The sequence below is a fragment of the Cornus florida genome, unplaced genomic scaffold (genome assembly GCF_030987335.1).
Source record: "Cornus florida cultivar Cherokee Brave unplaced genomic scaffold, ASM3098733v1 CherokeeBrave_3.0.0_Hap2_Chr05, whole genome shotgun sequence".
NCBI lineage: Eukaryota > Viridiplantae > Streptophyta > Magnoliopsida > Cornales > Cornaceae > Cornus > Cornus florida.
This window is the reverse complement of record NW_026775575.1, coordinates 109,557,324-109,567,604: the sequence shown is the minus strand read 5'-3', so window position 1 is coordinate 109,567,604 and position 10,281 is coordinate 109,557,324. Positions and strand designations below refer to the sequence as shown.

At 29.9% G+C, this 10,281-nt stretch overlaps 1 long non-coding RNA gene across 1 annotated transcript; it reads left to right on the top strand.

The window, feature by feature from the left end:
• The first annotated feature begins 1,989 nt into the window (after nt 1-1,989).
• Nucleotides 1,990-7,707, top strand: LOC132308493 (uncharacterized). The gene is made up of 3 exons (XR_009482442.1): nt 1,990-2,356; nt 2,607-2,663; nt 4,482-7,707. It is a non-coding gene; the product is annotated as an uncharacterized LOC132308493 (long non-coding RNA).
• Nucleotides 7,708-10,281: the final 2,574 nt, after the last annotated feature.

Below are 10,281 nucleotides of genomic sequence, written 5' to 3'. Positions count from 1 at the left end.
CAACCAGTGCATTAAAGGGTTGCAGCTAGTTATTTGAACCAGTACGTACGTGCTTCAGTTACCAAAGAAAGAATGGTCGTTGCACTATAGCGGGGCGAATCTTTCTTAAGGATATAGAATCAAATGGCCAAATTGAAAACATAAATTATATATTAATTATATACAATAATTAATAATTAAAAAATAATTAAAATTTTCATACTCTAATTACTTAAACTTATTTTAAAGACTCAAAAAATCTATACGATTATTAAGAGTACAAAGAATTCCAATACATTAGATTGTCACATTATTAGGTAAAGTTTTAGTACATTGTTTTTTTATTTTTTATTCATAAAATATTTTTAATAATAAAAATTTACTTTTTTCTATTATATTCTCTTTCTAACTATTTTAGAACTATAAAGTATTTATTTACCTTTTTCCCTAATTTTATTCTCTTCATGTCTGTTTCCCAAATAATAATTTACCCCTTTTTTTAATTTTATTACATTTCTAACTCTTTCCTAAATAATAATTCATATTTTCTCTAAATTTATTTCTTTTTTCTATTAATTTTTAATAATATATATTTTATTTATAATACATTATTAATAATATAAATTTATGTTTTCTATTTTATTCTCTTTTTAATTCTTCCCTAAATATAAATTTAACTTTTTGCCTAATTATACTAGTTTTCTAACTTTTCCCTTAAATAATAATTTAGCTTTCTTTTTAATTATATTATATTTTTTATATATATATATATATATATATATATATATATATATATATTGAAAAGTATTAATTATATTATCTTTCTAACTCTTTTCTATATAATAATTTATGTTTCTCTAATTATGTTCCATCTCTTTTGACAAGACCCCCCTCCCAAAAAAAAAAAAAAAAAAATCCAAAATAAGTTATCTCAATCTGCTGAATTAATTATCACATATGTCTCGATAGCCGTGTTAGTGCCTTTGGTGAATTTTGAAGTGCCAGGCTTTGATTCTTTACATCTACTAATTTAACTTCTAACATTTTTGTTTTGTAAAAATAATAATTATTATCTCTTTTGATAGGATTCAAAAAAAAAAAAAGTCATAAAGAAAATAAATAGGGTATAAAAGGTTAAAGTTTATACTATAAAGAATAAGTTGTGATATTTTAAAATAAAAGATGGTCCATTAATGAGTTTAGGGATTTTTTTTGTCATTTTATTTAAAAGAAATAGGGGCCGGAATGCAAGTGTAGAAAAGTGAAATGCGAATATCGCCACCCATTATGAAATTATTTTATGAAATAATCACGTTGAATTAGTATCGAGATCATTCAAGATGATTTTTAGTGAACTTAATTACGTACTTATCAAGCAGTTAGATACAATGATTAATATTTATTTTTAAAACATTAGAATTACCAGAGTATTAATATGTAAGTGAAGTTATACTCTAATTCATTTATTGGTCACATGATCAAAATTTTCTTAATCACAACCCTCTACTAAATAAAAAAATCAATTGAATTATCCATTACCATGGGATTAATGAGAGATTATTTTAAAAGAACTAATTAAACTTTTTATTATTATAAAAATTAATAATTCTAAAAGACCAAGAGATTAAGTTCTAAAAGACCAAGAGATTAAGTTTGGGTCGTATCTCATAAGTTTTGTCTGGGTTAAAATTGTTTCATGACAAATAATGGAGTAACTGTAGCTGTTAAAAATTAAGATAATTTAAAATTATAATGAAGAAAAACAAATATAAAAAATTTGTTATGTTGTTTTATAAATAGACTGATATTTTTTCATTAAATTGAAGAATGAATTTATTTATTTTGAAAGATAGATTTTTAATAATAATAAATAAATAAATAAACACAAACTTCCTATTTTGTGCTAAAATTCTAAAAAAAAAATTGGAACTCCCGCCCAACTTTGGGCGCCAGCACTAATTGGAAAAGGAGAACCAAACAGGTGCAATATCTTAAAAACCTTATACCAAACAGGTGCAATATATTTTTAGGTTAAATCATTTCAGCCGCCCCCCAATCGCCTCCATGTCTATTCTCGTTCTCACTGAACTTCGGGCCTCCTCTCTCTGCAACTGCAAACTACAAAATCTACAAGAATCAGAAGTTCAAAACCCATATATTTCAGTTTATCTATCTTTCTGCAAGAATCAAAAGTTGAAAACCTATTACCTATATCAAAACCCATATCGGCATATCATCTCAGATTGTTCAAAAAATCAAAACCTCCATTGCCCACTGTTCCAGTTCGGGTTCGCCGTTCGCAAGCTTCAGCCGCTGGCCCGCTGTCTCTCAACTCTCTAGCTTGCCCCCATCTCTCTCTGCAACCGCTAACTTATATGTAAGGGTTTTGTTTTAATTTTTTTTTCTAAATCAACTAATCAAGGTCCGTAATTCTTGTTTTGCAAACTAAAATCAAGTGTAATCTTGAGGCATTCAGTGGTTCGATTGAAGCCCTAACATACCCCAGTTTGATTGGTGGCCCTCACCTAGTTCGATTCCCCTATTTTACTTTTTGTTTCCATAAACACTGTTTTTTTCCTTCTTTATGTTTGTGTATTTGTTAAAAGATTTAACTTTTTGGCTCTCAGGAAACCTAGCGGCCAACTTCACCTCTCAACTCTGTCCTCTCGCCGGCAACAATCATGGTAGCATCTCTCTCTATCTCCACACACCCACACACATATATCTATCTCTGTTTTGTTGAACAATCTGCACCCTCATTTCTTTTGGGAAAGATTAGACTAAATTTGGGCATTTTCTCTTAGAATAAATTTGGGTGTTGTCTCTTTTTTTTTTTTTTTTTTCAATTCTTATTCATTCTTAGATCTGATATACTAGTCTTTGGCATGGGCAGTTGTATTCCTAAGGTGCCCTATTGTGGAGCTTGTGCATTAACTTTACATATATCCAATCGAAACAATTTAAGAGTTAAAAGAGACCTTAATGTAACTGTAATACTCAACATTTTATGTTTGAAGAGCATAAATTATAATCATGAGAGTGAAGTTGGAGATCAAATAGGAACAAGAGGAAGAAACAGGGTGATGGTAGGATGAAATTATAAGTTAACTCTCTCTCTCTCTTTGTCGCTCTCACTGTGTGTGTCACAAGACAGTTGCACTTATTTTCAGTTGCACTTATTTTGCCACTATTTGTATTTAAACTTTGTTTACTATTTTGCTCCATAATGTTCATCCTTTAGCTTGTGATCATAGGGAATAAACTAGGATGAATGTAAATTAACTTCGTGATGCTCATCCTTTACTGTACAATACATACATATATATGATTTTGATTATATTTTCTTTGAATTCCAATTATGATCCTTTTTTTTATGTTTCATGTTCTGATATTGTTTAGATTTTTGTGATAACCTTCATCCGCAATCACTTTGATAATAGGACTTGTTTGAGCTTACAAGGGTCATAAATGACTTCTTCATAACCATAGACAAAGCTGCTGCTAGGTTTCAATTTTGTTAGTAAAATCAGAATATGCTTAGTTTTTCAAAGCACTTAACAGAATATCAGTTGAGCTATATGGTGCTAATTTTTTCACCCTAACTATGGTGTTACTTTACTATGTTCAATATTTAAAAAAAAAAAATGGATCTGTTGTGGTAGATTGATGAATAGATTGGTTGATCGTTTTCTTTGTCTTTGACTTGGTGATATATGCTGTTGATTCAGGTTGGAAACATAAACAATAAGTTGACTTTATTTTCAAGTTTCAACATATTACAGTTGTAGCAGTACACTTCACTAATAAACTTGAATATAAGTAAGGTAGAAAGAGCACCTCAATTAGAAAATAAGTGCAATTAAACTCAAGGAAAATAGAAAATATGGCAATGACTCAATGAGGCTCATCTGATCATCTAAGTGAGAATGATTCCATTTGAATGCTCCATAAAATTAATTCTAAGCATCGAGTTTAACTAGTGATACGTCCTGCAATGCTTGTATCAAGGAGACTAATATATGGAAATATTGGGATTTTTATAATTGAGAAAAGTATAGAAATATTTTGGCCCACTATTTAAGTTTTTTTATTGAAAGGAAATAAAATTTTTAGAAAGATTATATACTACATGAAAGTGAAAAAAAATTTGGAGCTTTAGGCAATCGCCTACCTCTTAAGGTTTGAGCCGGCCCAGTTAAGTAACTTTCTTTTTCACAAAAAAAAAAAAAAAAAATATATATATATATATATATATATTTTTTCCAACATTTTAGATAGGTGTTCGGGCTCTGGTGGACTTGGTTAGGCTCGATAAATTTTCAAAAAGCTCGAACTTGACTCGAACTTGGTTAATAAGGCTGTAAGCTTATAAATGAACCGAGCGGAGCTTTGGTTCCTTCATATTTTTTATGATCTTTTTTATATAATTTTTATTTTATTTTATGAATTTTAGTTATAAATATTTTTGAAGTTAATAACTGAAATAGGATCTCCCTTTGCAGGATTTGAAAGACTAATTGGTAAATTTGGGTTGAACTTGAGTCTTGAACAAGCTGAAGATAAAGTAAATCAAGGTGCTAAGGAGAAGGTAAAGGATACGGAAGAAAATACAGAAAGGCAAGGTTATTATTCTTACAATTATATATATGCATTTCTCTTTTAAAATTGTGAAGAATCATAAGATTTTCTTTTATGATTGGTTCTTGCTAACTTTGATGATTGTGTTTTTTGTGGCTAGCTGAGAATTAGTTTTCGCTGTTTCAGCAGAACACTTAATGGGAGGATTAAGAGGTTTGATTTTGAGAATCTAGAAATGTGCCTTGTAACTGGAGTTGCTTAATTTTTTTTTTTTTTTTTATGAGTATAACTGGAGGTATTTAATTCTTAATCGACTTTAACCATAAAGCACAAAGTAACTGGGTTTTCAGGTTACGCCTTTGTCATATACTTATGTACCCATACCTCATGAACTCTTATGATTATGCTGGGGCTATTTTATAAAGTTTTTAGCTTCATGCTGAAACTTAATAATGTTAAAGAATGGCTTTACCAATTATGGTCTCTGTACTCAAGTTTGCTGGGAGGAATGAATGGGTACACACCTATATTTTTATTTGTACTAAGTGGTTGCTTGAACTGAAATTCAGTAATGTATTACTCAATATAACAAGTACAGTGAGCATGTTTGGGTATCTAGGAGTTCCTTTAAACCCATGGCTCTTTTAGTAGTAGATTAATAGTTTTGTTTACTGCACAACTTTTTTCTATGACTATTTTTGCTTATGGAAAATAGTTTTAACTCAGTTAATATCTGTTATTTGGTTTATAAAGTAATGGAATACATGGACAAAATGGAATTTGAAAATTGGATTCATATAGCCAACTTTAATAGTTGAAAATAGAGTTGGTTTGTTGAGTTGAGATGTTATAAAATATTTAACTAGGAAAAAAAATGTTATAAAATATTTAGTATTGATAAATTACTTGCTTTTTATTCCAATCTCAAGTATTATTCTAATTTTTATTAGGAGAAAACTTTGACAATCTTATGCTTTACTATTTGTTTGAGGACACATACCTACACCCAATACGTGTAGCTGAGTCCAGGTGACATAGCTTAAGTGTAGAGAAGAAGTTGGAAGCTTCAGCAAATATTGTGGGATAGGGAGATCTTGTTTCCTTATAATCAAATCCTAGTTAAATGCTCATATTGGAAGTGCTAACTGCTAAGGCTAATTTCTAGCCAAGTAGCCAGGCATGAACCCAGGATACTGGAAATCTTCAATTGTTATCTTTTCTTTCGGCTTTCATTGGTCTTCTTTGTTGGTTTTATTAGGTATTATCTTTGAGAAGATTTTTGTCCTTTACTTTTATTCCTTCTTCACTTTTTCTTGACAAGTGAAATTTTTTATAAGAATTTGGATGAGAATTATTTCAAATGCACTCTAGAACATACAAGGGGAGAAAAATATACCAAAATGCAAGGATGCATTCAAAAATACAGTAGGATAGAAGTGGGTTATGCTTACTCTTGACCTTGATTGAGCTTGGGAATAACTAGAGCAACCAGTTCACTTCATTTTCAGTGTCTTTTTGGATACCTTGTTAATCTTTATGCCTATATGAAGGAGCTAGTATTTTTAGTTGAAAGGTAAACTCATACCTCTAAATTTTACTGACTAGCTCCAAGACTCAAATGACAACTGGAAGTTGCGGGTATGTGGAGGCCTTAGGATATCACTAGGATGCATGAATTGTTTTCAGACAGAGGAATTTACAATCTTCATGCCCCTCATGTTTTCGCACTGAAAAGTTTTTTTTTTGGGTATTAATTTTGTGAGCAAACCCCTCTCCTTCCTCAGACGGCCTAGCTACAGGTTGCAACTGATGATTCGTGGGCAAAACGTAAAAAAGCTTGGACCATTTAATTTGGGATCATGAACTTAACTCAATAAAGCCTTAGCTCCAAGACTCAAATGACAACTGGAAGTTGCGGGTATGTGGAGGCCTTAGGATATCACTAGGATGCATGAATTGTTTTCAGATAGAGGAATTTACAATCGTCATGCCCTTCATGTTTTCGCACTGAAAAGTTTTTTTTTTTTGGGTATTAATTTTGTGAGCAAACCCCTCCTTCCTCAGACGGCCTAGCTACAGGTTGCAACTGATGATTCGTGGGCAAAACGTAAAAAAGCTTGGACCATTTAATTTGGGATCATGAACTTAACTCAATAAAGCCTTAGCTCCCAAATACTGGGGTACCATTTAATTTGGAATTGTGTACTTTTGGAGGGAGGTGTGTGAGTATTAACTAGGAAAAAAAAATTAGAATCGTGTACTTAACTCAAGAAGCCTTGGCTCCCAACTGATTGGGTTAAGTTGCATAAATTATTTTAAACCCAATCTAGAGTGATATCCTACATTTTTATGGAACCAAATATATGGACAAATGTTGATAGAATGTTTCAATAAGGTTTTTCACGTTTTCTCAATTATTTTTCTTTTTTATGTTTAAATATGCAATGTAAAAGATTCATTGGCATTAGTTCATCCCTCAGACTAGTTCATCTATGTTAAGGTAGTTTTTAGCAAAGGGCCAAGGAACCTTGGACTTGGGGCAAAATTTAGTATTTGTAATCATTCCAAACATGTTGGCTTTTGTATTAATGTGAATTGTTTAAGATATTTTTTTGTGCTGCCTTAATAATTATTTGTTATCTTGTGATTTGTTATTTGGTTTGTATTTTTGCATTCTTAGTGTGTAAAAAAGGCCTTGAAAATATGAGAAGAGCTTGTAGAAACTTAAATTTGTTGTAGTGGTTTTAACTAATCATAATTTTTCTTATTTTTTTGACAGATTGCATGTTGCTGGGATTATCTTTTTGACTTTTTGTTGCAGGCCCATTAACTATATTTTTTGTTTCATATTGGCTTAGGATAAACTAACTTTTGTACTTTTGGTTCTTACATGGGATTGGATTTATGGATCTCCAATCTTCCCATTGTTGGCAGATGACATGTAGATGGTATTAGTTTTTGTTATAGTCTCATTGATTATGTTTTTTGTTTCATATGGGCTTAGGAAAAATTCACTTTTGGATCTTCCAATTTTGTTGGATATAGGTTTAATCATTTTCTATGTATATGAATCTTGTCTTGATGTCATATTAGGAATATGTATGGATGATTAGATATATGAAAAAGTATTTTACTTTTTCATTTGTAAAATATTAGATTGTATATTTTGTAATTGATAATTTGTTTAATTGACATGTTTGGTATTAGTGAGAAAAAAAGATGTCTTATAAATTAGTTTATTGAGTGGAAGAAAAATATTATTGAAAACAAAAAAAATAAAAACCAAATTATGATTTTAATGCATTTATTCACAAATTTTAAAAAATTGGCAATTAAAAATATTTGTTATTAAATATCAACACTTGTGACAAAGGTAGTTTTGTTGCAAATTGCACTACATGAGGTGACAAATATATTTTTGTTGCAATTGTTTTATTTTTTAATAATGAATTCAATTTTGTTGCAAATAGATATATTTTTAGAAACAATCTAGTTTTGTTGCAAATAGATACATTTTTTAGAAACAATCTAGTTTTGTTGCAAATTATTGTATATTTAGCAACAAATTTCTTGGATTGGAGTTGTATTAAGCAACAAATTTGTGGAGAAATAAGGATAAATTGTTTGTTGCCAATTGTCATATCTTTAGGGACAAGTAAATTTCTTGTTGCAAAAAGATAAACCTTTTAGCAACAAAAGTCCTTTGAATGGAGTTGTATTAAGCAACAAATTTTTGGAGTAATGGAGACAAATTATTTGTTGCTAATCATTGTATTTTTTGTGACAAGTAAATTTCTTATTGTAAAAGATTGAACTTTTTGCGACAAAAGTTTTTGTTGCGTAAAACCTTTTGTGAAGCACTTATAGGGACAACCTCGCCACAAAATTTTTTTTTTGCAAAAAGTTTTTTGCAACAAATTGTATGTATTTAGCAACAAAAAGTTTTGCCCCTAATACCAATATTTGTTGTAGTGGATAGACGCATTTGTTAGTATCTAAAAAAATTAATAGAAGAATTCAAGCGTTGAAGGGTTACAACAAACCTATTTTATATTGCGAATGAAGAAATTCGTAGTGGGTTTGGCTTTTTTTTTTTTTTTTCTGGTATGAATACCATAACCTTCTTCCCAAACGCCGATGGTCCATATTCTGTGATGCGTGGAGAGTTTTTGTACAAGAACATGGGTCTCGCTACTTATAGTATTGTCAATTCCTTCAATCAAAGTTTTAAACCCAAGCACCAAAAACTGTGTTTGCCCCTCGCCTTTTTTTCACCAAAAACCCTTCAAAAATATTTGAAGGACACTCATTTGGATCGAGACCGTAAATGTCACACAGTCAATTTGACAAACGAGAGTGCCGACTTACCACGAGAGGAAAAAAACTCCTCCAATGACACTAGGGTTGATTCTTGGGTGGGCCAATCTGAACCCGCATTTTTATAGCTTGAGCAACTATTTTTTACAATGAAAATTGGATTTGAATTGAAAATCTTCAAATCATTTGAATTTAGATTGAGATGCTTACAACCAATTTCAATCCAAACTCAGACTGCTATTATTTTTATATATATTATTTTACTTTAAATATATTATATATAATATTTAAATTATAATCATTTTTTTCTTTTTTAACTTTTTTTAAAAATGTTAATTTATTGTATTTTATAGAGTTAAATTACATATTGATAAAAAGAATATATAAATCTCTTATATTTCCTTTGTTCTCACACATTGTGTTTGGTAGGAGAAAAAAAAAATGAATGAAAAAGAAGAGATGAGGATGAAACATATTTTTGATCTCCCTTCCTGTCTCTGACCTTTTACAAACAATTGATATTGTTTGATCGACTTGTCTCTAAATCTAAGATAGATGCATCCATACTTTAAACTATGAAAGTTTACTCTCTTTAATTTTTTCACCAACGAATGATACACCTAATTTTACTTTTACGCTAAATTTATAAAACACTCATAAAGTTTACTTTTTTTAGCAAATAACACCCCTCTTTTACTTTGGGTATATAACTCTTTTTAAAATTTAAAAATGTTGCAAACTATGACTTTTCAGTTGCTAACCATTAGAAAAGTATTGTTAACAAATCACGTGTCTCGCACATGACTAATTAATTGTATTAAATAAAAAAAAAAATAAAAAATACCCTTACCCTTTTGATATATAAAGGTCTTAATAGTCATTTTACATTAATTGAATTTTTATTTTAATTGTAAGAAGGTCATTTTAATATTTTTATCTCTCCATTAATGACTGAATGAGAAAAAATTCTTGTTCGCCCCTGAAATAAATTTAAAGGCTTTTTAGAACTTAACTATATTTTTGTAATCACTCAACTCATTCATTTTAACATTTTCATTTTTACATAAAAGCATCGTTTTTCCCTCATCAATCCTCTTAAGCTCCCATTCTATCCATTTTCCATCATACTCATTGTGTTTGAAAATTAAATTTACCTTCGTGCCAATTTGATTTATCTTGCCTTCTTTTATTGCTTTTGTTGCTAATAACACGATGGTACGTAAATATCAGACAGAGAAAACCCACAACATATCCAAACCTTAATTTCGAAAACAGATTTTATAACCAGCCTAGTCCAAAACCAATCAAGTCCAAGCCCAAGACAAAGCCTAGCCCATCCCATCCCATCCCATCCCATATTCACCCACTCGAGAGAAAAATCTGAGCACATATATAAATATCCTAATC